The sequence below is a fragment of the Eubalaena glacialis genome, chromosome 7 (assembly GCF_028564815.1).
Source record: "Eubalaena glacialis isolate mEubGla1 chromosome 7, mEubGla1.1.hap2.+ XY, whole genome shotgun sequence".
Taxonomy (NCBI): domain Eukaryota; kingdom Metazoa; phylum Chordata; class Mammalia; order Artiodactyla; family Balaenidae; genus Eubalaena; species Eubalaena glacialis.
Genome location: NC_083722.1, coordinates 66,651,909 through 66,665,498, shown reverse-complemented (window position 1 = coordinate 66,665,498; position 13,590 = coordinate 66,651,909). Strand labels below are relative to the sequence as shown.

At 41.6% G+C, this 13,590-nt stretch overlaps 1 long non-coding RNA gene across 1 annotated transcript in view; it reads right to left on the bottom strand.

Moving 5' to 3' along the window:
• Nucleotides 1-1,392: 1,392 nt before the first annotated feature.
• LOC133094628 (uncharacterized) overlaps nucleotides 1,393-13,590 on the bottom strand; it is a 66,797-nt gene continuing 54,599 nt past the window's right edge. The window contains exon 3 of the long non-coding RNA XR_009701484.1: nucleotides 1,393-1,570. This is a non-coding gene — a long non-coding RNA (uncharacterized LOC133094628). The remainder of the gene's footprint in view (nucleotides 1,571-13,590) is intronic.

Below are 13,590 nucleotides of genomic sequence, written 5' to 3'. Positions count from 1 at the left end.
TTTTCCGGCTTCCATGGCAACAGATCTAGAAAATTAACTCACGATCAAATTCGTTCTCAGAGAAGGAGAAAGAAAGAGTTTTAGCCTTTTCTTCACAGGCAGTTGGTGACGCCGGTCCGTCTCCTGCGGAGAGAAGAAAAGGGGCCCTTGGGGAGGTGGGAGCTTGGGCTGTAGTTTGTTTATATGAGCTGTGCCAGGCTGATCGGGAGTCCCTGAGGCAAAGCTGTGCATTAGATGAATATCCTGGTCACTGGCTGAGAGTTATTCATCTGTAGGGTGAGGATGATACAGCTGGGATTGTTGTAAGGCATTCAGGAAATCATCTGTGTAAACCTTTAGCACCATGCCGGATGTGTGATATATTAGTCATTAGGGGTCTGGAATCCATACCCAAACCCTGGAGGGCAGATGTGATTCCAAATTCTGAAATTTTCAGAAGGTAATCTGGTGCCTATACCGTGTATTATGCAATATTCTCAGCAGGGTCTGAGATTACACCCAATAACCAAACACACTGGGATGTCCGCAGTGAAATGTATGCATGTTCATGCTGAGTGGGACATGAGTTTTGGCACCAAACATATGAAAAAGCTTTTGATTTTCAGAGCTTTGGGGGTTGTTGGAATTACATCTAGAGGGTTGTGAATCATCAGCCTCTTCTGCTTGGAAACGCCATCATTTTCCTTGGACTAGCCCTTTGGGGGTGAAGTGCCGAGGAACAGGGTCAGGCCCGCGGTTTGGCCAGTGATGGCCTCGACAGAGCCCCTCCGCCGACCTTTCTTAAGGCTGATTCAGCTGCAGCTGAGCAGACCCCCGCGACTCCCACACTGCAGATGCATTGTGGCTCCTGGCCGGGCAGCCTCTCTAAGGTTGATGGGAACATCCTGATTCACCATCCCCTGCTGTTTGCTTCCGTTGGCACGTCATTCTCATTCCAGAGGTAATGGCTGGGGAGGCACGGGGCAAGCAGCCCCAGCACGCACTGAGGCTGAGAGTGTGTTTTGAAGAGGATAAAAAGTGCATGAAGTTTCAAGTTTGCAGAAGGGACACAGTTCACAGACGGAACAGATTTTAAAAAGCAAAGAGCAATGGGGAGGGAGTCAAACACATGTGAATGTGCTTGGCCAGCGTCACCGTTTGCTGCTCACACTCCAGGGAAGTGGCCCTGCCTCGCCATCAGCTCTGAACCCAAGGGGATTAGAGGAAGAGGAGCTGTCAGAGTGGCGGGGAGGGCAGTGGGAGCGCCTTTGAGTGGTGGTCCTGGGTTGAAGGCTTGCTAGCACAGTTCCTGCCTGGGCTTGAATTCTGGCTCTTCCATCTACCAGCTGGGTGACCTTGGGCAAGTCACTTAACCTGTCTGTGCCTCATCTGGGAAATAGGGATAGCAGTCATCACACATACCCATCGATGGTGGTGAGGTCAAATGCCTTGATCCATGTAAACAGGATCACAGTACCTGGCGCGTAGTCATCGCTCAGTAAATGTCCGTGGTTATTATAGCCAGTGCTCGGAAGCATTTGTGGCCAAGCCCAGATCTGAACCCAAAACTCCTGCATTCAAGTCCAGTCCTCTGAAAATCAAAAATATTAAAAAAAAATTTTGAGGATACGTAAGAAAAAAAAAAAAAGACTTTCAGAGGCAGAAGGTAGGGACTCAAGAGACACCTGCTGAAGACCAGCACATTGAGAGGCCTCTACCCCCAAACTGGAGCCATTCTCATCTGAGAGTAGCCGAGGTGGGGGCTGACGTTTGACCCTGGAGTTCTGTGGACTTGGGCAGAGCCGGGCTTGGAGCCCCCCTCCACACACGCACCCCCAGGGAAAAGGGCCAGTGTTGAAGGGAGTGCCCGAGGTGGTGTCTCCACTGGGTGGGCTAAGAGGGAGAGCTGGACTCTGTCCCACGGTGCCATGGGCAGTGGATGCGCGCTGGGCAGGCTGGGAGGGGCCGCACAGTGCCTGTCCCGTGTCCCCCCTTCCTGTGCTGAACAGACGTGTCCACATCAGGACGCAAAAGTGCTTGCTGGAAACTTGGGGCCTTGCTCATGGAGAGAAAGATTCTGGCTTGGTGTCCAGAGAAACTTTTCACACACACGCACACCAGCCAACCCACCCACCCACACGCTGGGCAGATTTCCCCTCCTTTCCCAGGCAGCCACCCGGACCTATTTCAATGTAAAGGGAAGCTGCTCTGAGGTGTGGCTCAGTTGCCTGTCTGTAGGTCGCTGGCCAGCTGCCTTCACCTAGATTACCCTCGAACTTTGTTTAAGCCTCATACGCAAGCAGTGTGAAAATAAAGACCACCCAGATGAGATCACCCAAATAGAGGCTATTTATTCAGAGCCTGCTCTAGCAAGAGAGTTAGTACCATCACTTGCTTTTGGCAGAGACTCCAAGGCAGACTGAGGAGTGGGAAAACTTTCTAGTGGAAAAAAGGGAAGGCTTCAGGGATGCCCTGATTGGAGGCCGTGGGCAGGGGGAGCTGCAGGTTGGCTAACCTGAAGAGGGACATCCTATGTGCTTGGTTAGGGGAGCATATTTGACTTTCTCTGGTTGGTCTTGAGTTGAAAGTGGGGACAAAAAATAGTGAAGCTGGCAGTTATGGTCAAGTCCTGACCATTCTGGGCCGATTGCTGCAGTTGTTGTGGTTTGACTTCCTGAGCTGATGGCTGCAGAGGTTGTGGGTCAGAGTTCTGTTGTCATAGATGTCTGGCCATTGTCTGTTTGTATATTCAGTCTCTCAGCAGTGAGACAGTATTAGCTCTGTTTCTTGAAAGGGGCAGGTTGAGTCACAAAGGTAGAATGAGTCTCATCTACCTAACATGGGAGCCCTAACTCTGCTTTGGCAGTGAAATGTTTCTCCACATTCCTCTCTCCTTAACATTTTCTAAGGTGACAGTTGCCTCAATCCCACCTCTGGCTGAGTGTAGGTCCATCAAGTGGAAGGGAGGGAAGGGACACTTTAGCCAGAAGGCAGAGCAAGGGCTGTTAAAGTGAAAAATGGTTGAGTCCAGGAGGGGCAGCATCACTTGATAAGAATATCCTTGGAAAGAACCGAGAAAAAGAGGAGAAAATTCAAGAAGTCAAAGGAAGACAAATGTATTGGTGATCTTAAGAGAAATACCTGAATCATCTGAAGCCATACTCCCTCTTCCAAAGGCCTAAATCTTGCCCAGGACACATCTGCATTCCCATGCCTGCTGAATATGCCAGGCATGAAAGTTGATTATAGGCCCCCAACTTCCTCTCTCCCACACTAGGTTGGAAGCACCTTAGAAAGGTCATAAAAGATCTAGAGAAAGGTCATAAAAGATCTAGAGAAAGGCACAGGGCCCAGATGGTTTTATGGGAGAGTGCTGTCAAACCTTTGAGAAGTACATGATTCCTTTGTCAGTTGTTCCAGATCATTAAAAAGATGAAAAAAATTTATTTCATGAGGCCTGCTTAACTTTAATAGTAAGACAGCCATGGAGCACACAAAAAAGGAAGACCTTAGACCATATATCAATATATATGCAAAGATTCTAAATAAAATATTAGCAAATTAAACCCTATCATTCCTAATATACCTCAGCCAAATAGTTTTATTCTCAAAATGTAAGGATGATTCAGCATTAGAAAATAAATGAGAAAAACTGTATGTTCTATAGACATTAAGGCATGTAATAAAATTCAATCCCTACTTTTGATTTTTGAAAAATTCTTTCAGTAAGCTAAGAATAAAAAGAAATTAACTTGACTTAATGAAAGACATTTATCAGAAACTATTTCTTTGACCCTAATAATAGTCAGTGGTGAAACTCCAGAGGTGTTCTCTAATTAAAGTCAGGAATAAGATGAGGATGCTTGCTGTTGTTGCTGTTATTCATCTTTCCTCCAGAGATCCCAACCAAAGTAGTAAGATGACAAAAATAATCGAAGATAATATAACATGCACACATACATATGCACATTGTGCAACACAAAATGTAAAATTATTATTATTTGAAAATATTATTTTTACTTAAAAACTCTGATATGCATCTAGAAATCTATCTAGAAAAAAATCTAATCAAGAAAAATAACTCATTCTCAATAGCAGTAAAAATTATAAAGTATCTTATAAAATGAGTTTGTTGAAGAAAACTTTCATATTTTACTAGAAGTTATAAAAAAATGGATTGATAAACCATATCCCTGAATGAGAGCACTCAATATTGCAAATTAGTCAAAATCCTACTAATTAATCTATAAATTCATTAGAATCCCAGTCAAAACACCAATGGGATTTTGAGGACAATGGGAGGGGGTGGCATGCTTCATGGATTGACACTATCATGTTAAAGAAAAATGCACAAAAATAGCAAAGAAGGGAATTAAAGTAGAATAAAAAGATGAGAATTTGCCCTACCAAATAGCAAAATAATAATATAACTTTAATTAAAACAGTGTTATATTGATGCCAGAACTGAAAGAAAAAATCAGAACAGAAGAGAGTTTACAAATGGACCTCAGTACATGTGGAAATTTAGTATATTGCAAGAGTATACTTTCAGATCAGTTGAGAAAGAATAGACTGTTGACTAATGGTGTTGGAACAACTGAGTATTTTTGAGGGGGAAGAATAAAGTTAGATCCCTAACCTCACCAAATTCTCAAATATAAATTTTATATAGATTTAGAGTAAATGTAAAAGAAATGCTGTATAAATACTAGAAAAAAACATAGGAGATTATTTCAATAATCTTGAAATAGTGACAGCCTTTCTAAGAAGGCATGAAACTCAGAAGATTTAAAGGGAAAGATAAACAGATTTGACTGCATGGAAATTAAAATTAACCAGTTGGCAAAAAACTCCGTAACCAAAGTCAAGAGACAAATGACAGGCTGGAAGAAAACATTTACAACATAGCTGACAACGAAAAGACTGATTACACTAATTAGATTCAAAGATCTCTAACAAATTAACAAGGAAAGAACAAACATCTCAAAAGAAAAAGACCACTCACATAAAGTAAAATACAAATGACTAGTAAATAATTGGAAACATAACTTCATTAGTGATTAAGTGAAATGCAGTTTAAAAAATAGGTTTCCCTAAACCTTCCTGCACTGTTGGTGGGAATGTAAATTGGTGCAGCCATGTGGAAAATGGCATGGAGATTCCTCAAAAAACTAAAAATAGAGTTGCCATATGATCCAGCAATCCCACTCCTGGTCATATATACGGACAAAACTATAATTCAAAAAGATACATGCACCCCTATGTTCATAGCAGCACTATTCACAATAGCCAAGACATGGAAACAACCTATAGGTCCATCAACAGATGAATGGTTAAAGAAGATGTGGTACATATATACAATGGAATACAACTCAGCCATAAAAAGAACGAAATAATGCCATTTGCAGCAATATGGTTGCAACTAGAGATTATCATACTAAGTGAAGTAAGTCAGAAAGAGAAAGACAAATACCATATGATATCACTTATATGTGGAATCTAAACTATGACACAAATGAACTTATGTACAAAACAGAAAGAGACTCACAGACATAGAGAACAGACTTGTGGTTGCAGAGGGGGAGGAGTGGAGAAGGGATGGATTAGGAGTTTGGGATTAACAGATGCAAACTATTATATATAGAATGGATAAACAACAAGGTCCTACTGTATAGCACAGGGAACTATATTCAATATCCTGGGATAAACCATAATGGAAAAGAATATGAAAAAATACATATATATGTATAACTGAATCACTTTGTTGTACAGCAGAAATTAACACAACATTGTAAATCAACTCTACTTCAATAAAATAAATTTAAAAAGATAGGTCCAGAGGTGATTCAGATATTAGAGTTATCAAACATGGTCTTTAAAATTCCTGTGAATACTATGTTTAAGAAAATAGATGACAAAGTGAAGAATTTTATCAAGGAAATGTATTTTTTTTTAAAGAGTCAAATGGAGATTCTAAAATTAAAAAACATAATAAAGGAAAATTAAAGGGTAGGTTTAATACAGATTAGAGATATCTGAAGAGAGAAATAGTAAATAGTAAGCCAGTAGAGAATGCCCAGATGAAACATGAAGAAAGGAAAAAAAAATGCAGAAGAAATTTAAGAGACATGGGATATAGCAAAAGGTTTAACATATATGTAATTGGAACTCTGGAAGGGAGAGACAGAATGGCACAGAAACAATATTTGAAGAGAATTTAACCAAGTATTTAACCAAAAATACTGATAAAAGACATCAAACTAGATGAGAAGCATCAAGAAGCTCTATGAAATCCAAGTAAGGTAACTACAAAGAAGACCATGCATAGGTAAATCATAGTAAAAATGCTGTAAATCAAAAATAAAGAGAGGGCTTCCCTGGTGGTGCAGTGGTTAAGAATCCGCTTGCCAATGCAGGGGACATGGGTTCGAGCCCTGGTCCCAGAAGATCCCACATGCCGTGGAGCAACTAAGCCCATGTGCCACAACTACTGAACCTGCGCTCTAGAGCCTGCAAGCCACAACTGCTGAGCCCATGTGCCACAATTACTGAAGCCCACGTGCCTAGAGCCTGTGCTCCACAACAAGAGAAGCCACCGCAATGAGAAGCCTGTGCACCGCAATAAAGAGTAGCCCGCGCTCGCCGCAACTAGAGAAAGCCCGCACGTAGCAACTAAGACCCAGTGCAGCCAAAAATAAATAAATAAATAAATAAATAAATCAACTCCTTAAAAAAATAAAATAAAATAAAAAAATAAAGAGAAAATCTTAAAAGCTGACAAAGGAAAAAAACCACATTCCCTTTAAAGAAGTAATATTAAGAATGACAGCTGACTTCTCAAAATAAATAGTGGAAGTCAAAAGACATCTTTAAACATTTAAATATAAAAATTTAAAAAAATTAATTAAAAGTTTGAGTTAAATGTTAATTTAAAATTACATATGTGTGTGTGTGTATATATATATATGTATGAATGTCTTCATTAAAAGACAAAGATGATCAGACTGGATTAAGGAAAATAAAATTTAATTACATGCTGCTTACAAGAAAGTACAAAGAGTGAAAAAGATATACCACTGCAAAAAGTTATACCACTTTCTTTTTTATATTCTTCAAAGTCTCTACACTTAACTCATAATGCATCTTGTTTTAGTTATGGAAAACAGTGTTTTAAAAGATTTATGGATGCCATTATAATTAAAGGCAGGAAAAGCTCCCTCATCTAATCAAAGTTTCTACATATACAGAAGCCTAAAAACATGGGGGACTCATCCCTTGTTTTTCCGGGGTGGGTGGGGTGGGCATCGTAGACAGACGCTGTGGGTGTGGGTTGGGCAGGCAACACTGGCTCGCACACAGCCCTCCCCACCGTCCTGGAACACAACCTGCTCTTGCCGAGGACCCCTCGAGCTCTGCTGATAAAATGACCCCTGGGACACAGTCTCCTTTCCACAAGGCTTATACTACTCAGGATGTACAAGTTTGGAAATAACAGGTTTTTTGAAAAACCTTTTGTGTTTCCTTTATTGAAGCAGTAATGATATGTTCATTGTGGGCAAAAGTAAAAGCCAGTATAAGCTAAAACAATTTAAAATTACCCTTAATTTCACCATCCGGAGAGCACCACAGTTAGCCTTTTGCTGTATCACCTTCCAGACTGTTTTCCCTGCATGGGTACATCAGTATGCAAAGTGAGGTCACACTGTGCGTATTGTTTTGGAACCTGCTTTTTTTCACCTGCCAATAGGTCATGAGTGTCTTGGTAAGAAGAGTATTCGGGAAATGACAGCAGTTCTCACGGGAATCACAAGTAGATTGCAATGAGGTTGCTGACTCATCTGCCTTGGCCAAAACCACTTTCCTTTAAATGCCTTCGAGATGAATGCAGACACTCTTAAATTATAGTTTTCTAGTTTTAATAAGCCCATGATTTTCTTTGTTGCCATGGGTGCATGTTTTTACTTGTTCAAGATTAATATATTTTATTACATTAGGGTGAGTCTAATTATACCAGCAATGTGAGCTAATTGCTCACTCAGATCATAGAGAAATTATTTTATGGAGCTTAAAGAGAATTTAGCAATGCTTTTAGTCCAATCCTCTATTTTATGGGTCAGAAAATTGAGGTCCATGATAGACAGAACTGGACTTTGGTCATAAAGCTTGGGCAAATGACACATGTTAAGAACCCAGAAATGGTTTGCACAGTTTCCAAATGCTTTTGCCTTCTGGGAATAGTGTAACCAGAAAGATATGAGAATGTTGTAACACTGTGACAAGATAGGGATGTGAACACCCAGTTAAAGGCCACTCCCATCTGAAACCTCCTTTCCATTGCAGGAATCCGTGCAACCACAGTAGAACCTCCAGTCATGTGGGCTGATGATGGAATAGTATCCCTGGGCTGGTCTGGGGTCCAGTGAGGTTAGGGCTAATGGAAAGGAAAGAAGGGGGGTGTGCTGAGGATGAAACTGGGGAAGTCAAATTACAGTCAGATCCAGGGAGAAGCCAGTGATCAGGAGCTTGTAACCACAGAAACAGAGTGGGAGGTGAGGGGCAAGGCGAGGCCAGAGGGAAAAGGTCTTGGACGCTGGAAGTATCTTTCTGAGAATGGTTTTCAATGAGTTGTCCTCAAACAGCTGCAGCACCACCACCACTTGGGCCCCATCCCAGAGCTACCGAATCAGAAGCTCTGGTAAACAGCGATCTATTTTTTTTTATTTTTTTAACAAGCCTGTTGGGTGATTCTGATACACATTTAAGTTTGAGAACCACTGGTCCAGCACAGTGGTTTCACATTTTAAAATACCCATATCTGGGCCCTACCCTCCCTCAAACATTCTGATTCGACTGTTCTGGGCTGGGATCATTTCTCTCCCCCAAGGTTTCCAGGTGTTTCTAATGTGCTGCCAGAGATGAGACCCACTGATGTGGGCAAACAAAAGAGAGTTGGACTGGCCCCTGCTGGGGTTTCCACTCTGGTTTCTCTGTGGTAACTTTCATCTGGTACCCCCAGGGACAGATGGGTGATGGGGAGAGGGGTGGCTTGTCCAGAAGCTTTTCCTTGAGGTTCTTGGCCTTTCCTGTGACTTCTTTCCTTTAACCTGTCCTCCGCAGAGCAGCACAGGCAATTGTAAAGGGGATGATTTCTCTTTACAACCAAGATAATAATGCAGCAATTACAAAGTGGCTTGTTGTCCTCACGTCTCTTCGTCAATTTCCTCCTGGCTCCCTATCTTCCACTTCCTTCCAGGCAGATAGATTTTCCTTTGACTTAAATATGTGGGGCTATATGTAGTATCAGGGAGAAGGAAGGAGGTATCCAGGGTGGGGACAACTTCCCAGAAGACAAACACCACTCTAATTGCTCTAATTGCATGAAGGTGGGGTAAAAGTGGTATGAAATCAACCATGCAAATAATGAGTGGTAAGTTACTGTGTGATTTGGTCTGCAACAATATAAAAATCACACCATTTTCATCAAGGTAGAAAATATAAATTGAAGAAAATCTGGACACATTTTGTTATGGCTCAGTGTCAAGGACAATGAGTTATGCCAGCTCCAGCCAGCTGGTGCTTACTGCCTGTACAGGATTGTTTGTGTTCATCAATGTGCACACAGAATTTACAAATCAGGGTACACGAATATCTTGCTCTCCTTCAGCATTTTGATCTTCAGTAGTGATTGGTTGTAGTTTGTGTTTCTTAATTATTTGAAAATTCTGTGAAAACAGGAGTACATCCCCGCCTCCCCCTGCTCCCAGCAATCTCAGTGGATCCACATCTTCAGCAGCATCTGTACCGATCTCTCTCATTTTCTCTTTCTACTTTTTGATCTCCCCAGATATCTTCCACTCTCCCTGTCTTCATTCCACCTGGCTCAGAATCTCTGGAGAGATTCAGGAGGAGGCTCCAGTGTTCCAGGCTTAGGAGAAGCAATCATACCCCAGAAAGCAAGTATTCAGAACAAAGGACAGCAGCCCACAGGTTCTGCCCTACAACCTTCTTCCCCCGTTCTGATCACACTAAACACCCAGGCCTTGCTTCTCTGCCTTTTCTTCCTAGTGCATTTTGCTTCCACACCAGGCCTCAGCTAAATCCTCTCTCACTCCTGGGGATCCACAGAAAGAAACCCCCTTTTCCATCTGAACCTCAGAGGACAGTTTCAACTGCCTTACTAACAACTACACCCCATGAACTCCTATCTTATGAGCTCTACCCTCAGAAATATTTTGAGCTTCTGTCTCCTTGGTCGTTTGTTTTATTACTATTCTGGGGCCAATGACTCCAGCCCGTCCTCTGTCATCCAGTCCTTTTTAGTTTTTTACAGTCTCTTTTCCTAGTTCTCAACAATGCTCAACAAATATTTATTGGCTGTTTACTATTTGCCAGACCCTGTCCCTGCTTCAGGGCACACAGTGCAATGGTGAGCAAGACAGACGTGGTCCCTGCCGTGGTGGAGATCACTGTCTACTGGGGTCTGTTGACAGACGCTAATAAGCGAATACAACACAGGATGTGATGGGCATCATGATGGCACTAACCCAGACCCGGAGCTCAGGGACGTGCTCCCAGAGGGACTCCTATGGGAAGTGAATGTTTAAGCTGAGAGTTGAATAATGAGTAGGAATTGGACAGATGAAGAGAGTTGGGGGATGGTGGTGAAGAAGAGTGTATTGGGAAGAAGGAACAGAGAATGCAAAAACCTGCCGATGAGTCAGAGCAAAGAGGTTGTTAGGAAATGGGAGAAATTGTTAAGGCTGGAGCACAGGATAAAAGTGGGGAGTAATGAGTCTGGAGAAGTAGGCAGGGGTCCTCATATCGCCAGTTGTATTTGATATCTGCATATCAAATTACCCCCAAATTTAGCAGCTTAAAACAACAAACATTCATTATCTCACTGCTTCTATGGGTCAGGAATCTGGATACAGCTTAGCTGGATGCTTCTGACTCAGGGTGTCTCATAAGACTGTAATCATGGTATTGGACCAGGGCCTGCTGTTTCACCTGAAGGCTTGACGGGGGTAGGGTTTGAGGGATGGGGAGATGAGAGTGGAAAAGGAGGCAGGGGTCTTGAAAACCAAAGATCTTGAAAACCAAATTAAGAGTTTTGATTTCATCCCTTTAGCAGAGCTTCTCAAACTAATGTGCTTGAGGATCATCTGGGGATTTTGTGAAAGTGCAGATTCTGAATCAGTGCATCTGTGGCAGATCCCAAACACCTAGGTTTCTAATAACCTCCCACATGATACTGATGCTGCTGAGGACCATACTGAGTAGCAATCTTAGATCCCTGCTGTCCCCTGTGCTAATGACCAGCCACATGTGGCTACTGAGCACTTGCAATGTGACTGGTGAGACTGAGGAGCGAGATTTTAAATTTTCTTTAATTTTAGTTCATTTAAACTTAAGATTTAAAACATACTCAAGTTGTTTTTTTAAATTTATTTTATTGAAGTATAGTTGGTTTACAATGTTGTGTTAATTTCTGCTGTACTGCAGAGTGATTCAGTTCTACATATATATACATATATATACATATATATTCTATTTCACATTCTTTTCCATTATGGTTTATCCCAGGATATTGAATATAATTCCCTGTGCTATACAGTAGGACCTTGTTGTTTATCCCTTCTATATGTAATAGTTTGCCTCTGCTAATCCCAAACTCCCAATCCATCCCTTTCCCACCCCGCTTCCCCCTTGGCAACCACAAGTCTGTTCTCTATGTCTGTGAGTCTCTTTCTGTTTTGTACATAAGTTCATTTGTGTCATATTTTAGATTTCCACATATAAGTGATATCATATGGTATTTGTCTTTCTCTTTCTGACTTACTTCACTTAGTATGATTATCTCTAGTCGCATCCATGTTGCTGCAAATGGCATTATTTCGTTCTTCTTTATGGCTGAGTAATATTCCGTGGTATATATGTACCACATCTTCTTTATCCATTCATCTGTCGATGGACATTTAGCTTGTTTCCATGTCTTGGCTATTGTGAATAGTGCTGTGTGAACATAAGGGTGCATGTATCCTTTTGAATTATAGTTTTATCTGGATATATGCCCAGGAGTGGGATTGCTGGATCATATGGCAACTCTATTTTTAGTTTTTTGAGGAACCTCCATACTGTTTTCCACAGTGGCTGCACCAATTTACATTCCCACCAACAGTGTAGGAGGGTTCCCTTTTCTCCACACCCTCTCCAGCATTTGTTATTTGTAGATTTTTTAATAATGGCCATTCTCACCGTGGTACCTCAGTGAGGTGGTGCCTCATTGTAGTAAAACATACTCAATTTGTTATTTAAAAACTTTAAAAGTATGCTTGGATTAACTTGAGTATGTGACTTGACCATTTCAACTGTAAATTTTACGAAATCACAATCTAGATGAAGTATTTCCAATGAGAATTTAGCATCTGAATTGAGAAGTACTTTAAGGGTAAAGTACACACCAGAATTCAAGGATTTAGTATGAAAAAAAGAATATGAAATGTCTCATTAATTTCTGTATTAGTTACGTGTTGAAATCGTATTTTGGATACTTGGGTTAAATATAAATTATTAAAATTAAGTTTACCTGTTTCTTTTAACTTTTTAAAAATGTGGCTACTAGAAAATGTAAAATGACATGTGTAGTCCACATTGGTGGCTTGCATTCTATTTCTATTGGACAGCGCTGTCAAAGATGAAGGGAGACATTGTTGCTTAGCTTTCATCTAAGGAGAATTCCTGGGAGGGGCTCGTGGTTTCTCCACTGGAGAGTTGCTCACACAGTGATTCTCCCATTCCCCGTGTGTGGGCACATGAAGGTGTGGGGAATTCGTATCATGTGTCCTGGGACACCACCCTGGCTGCTGGAGAGAATGTTTATTATGAAGAGCCCTTGGCTCCACCTCTCCCTGGCCTGCATTGGTCCACAGGCTACGCCTTGCTGAGAAATGGTACTCATTCTCATTACCTTTCTAGCCTGGACAAGAAAACAAATGGATGTCTCTTTAAGACATGCAGCTCTAAGAGCTCAGAGCCCAGGCTGTCACAGCTCACTTTCAGGTTCACCTGTAACCATGACAACACCATTGACATAAGTTGCCATGGAACATAATTTAACCTGGATCAGATTTTTTTAAAAGAAAGAATGGAAGAACACTCAGCTTTGTCTCAGGGGACTATGGGAAATGGGATCTCCTGTGATATGCTCTTAACTACCATTCTCATTTAATTACTTTTGCTTGTGATTTCCCTGGGGAAGCGTTTCTGCCAGGAGCTATTTCCTGGGAAGGCTGGGAGTGTTTGCAGGGAATGGTTGGTGTTAGGGAATCCAATGGTTCAGTGACCTTGAGTTGGTCCCTGGTAGGAAGATTTTCACCACATCCCCTCAAGTCCATCTTATTTCCTCTACCTAAGCTTTAATGGGGGAAATATCAGACTTCTCATTGCATTTCAGAACTGGAAGGTGCCCAGATGGGAAAGTAAGATGAGAGGAGTACGGGGTAGATCTGAACCCACTTGAGTTTAGGTCTTGGGTCTATACAACCAAAATCAGGAGGCATAAAAAGCTGGGGGCGGGACATAAGTAGAAAGAGATACAATCAAAGAAATAAT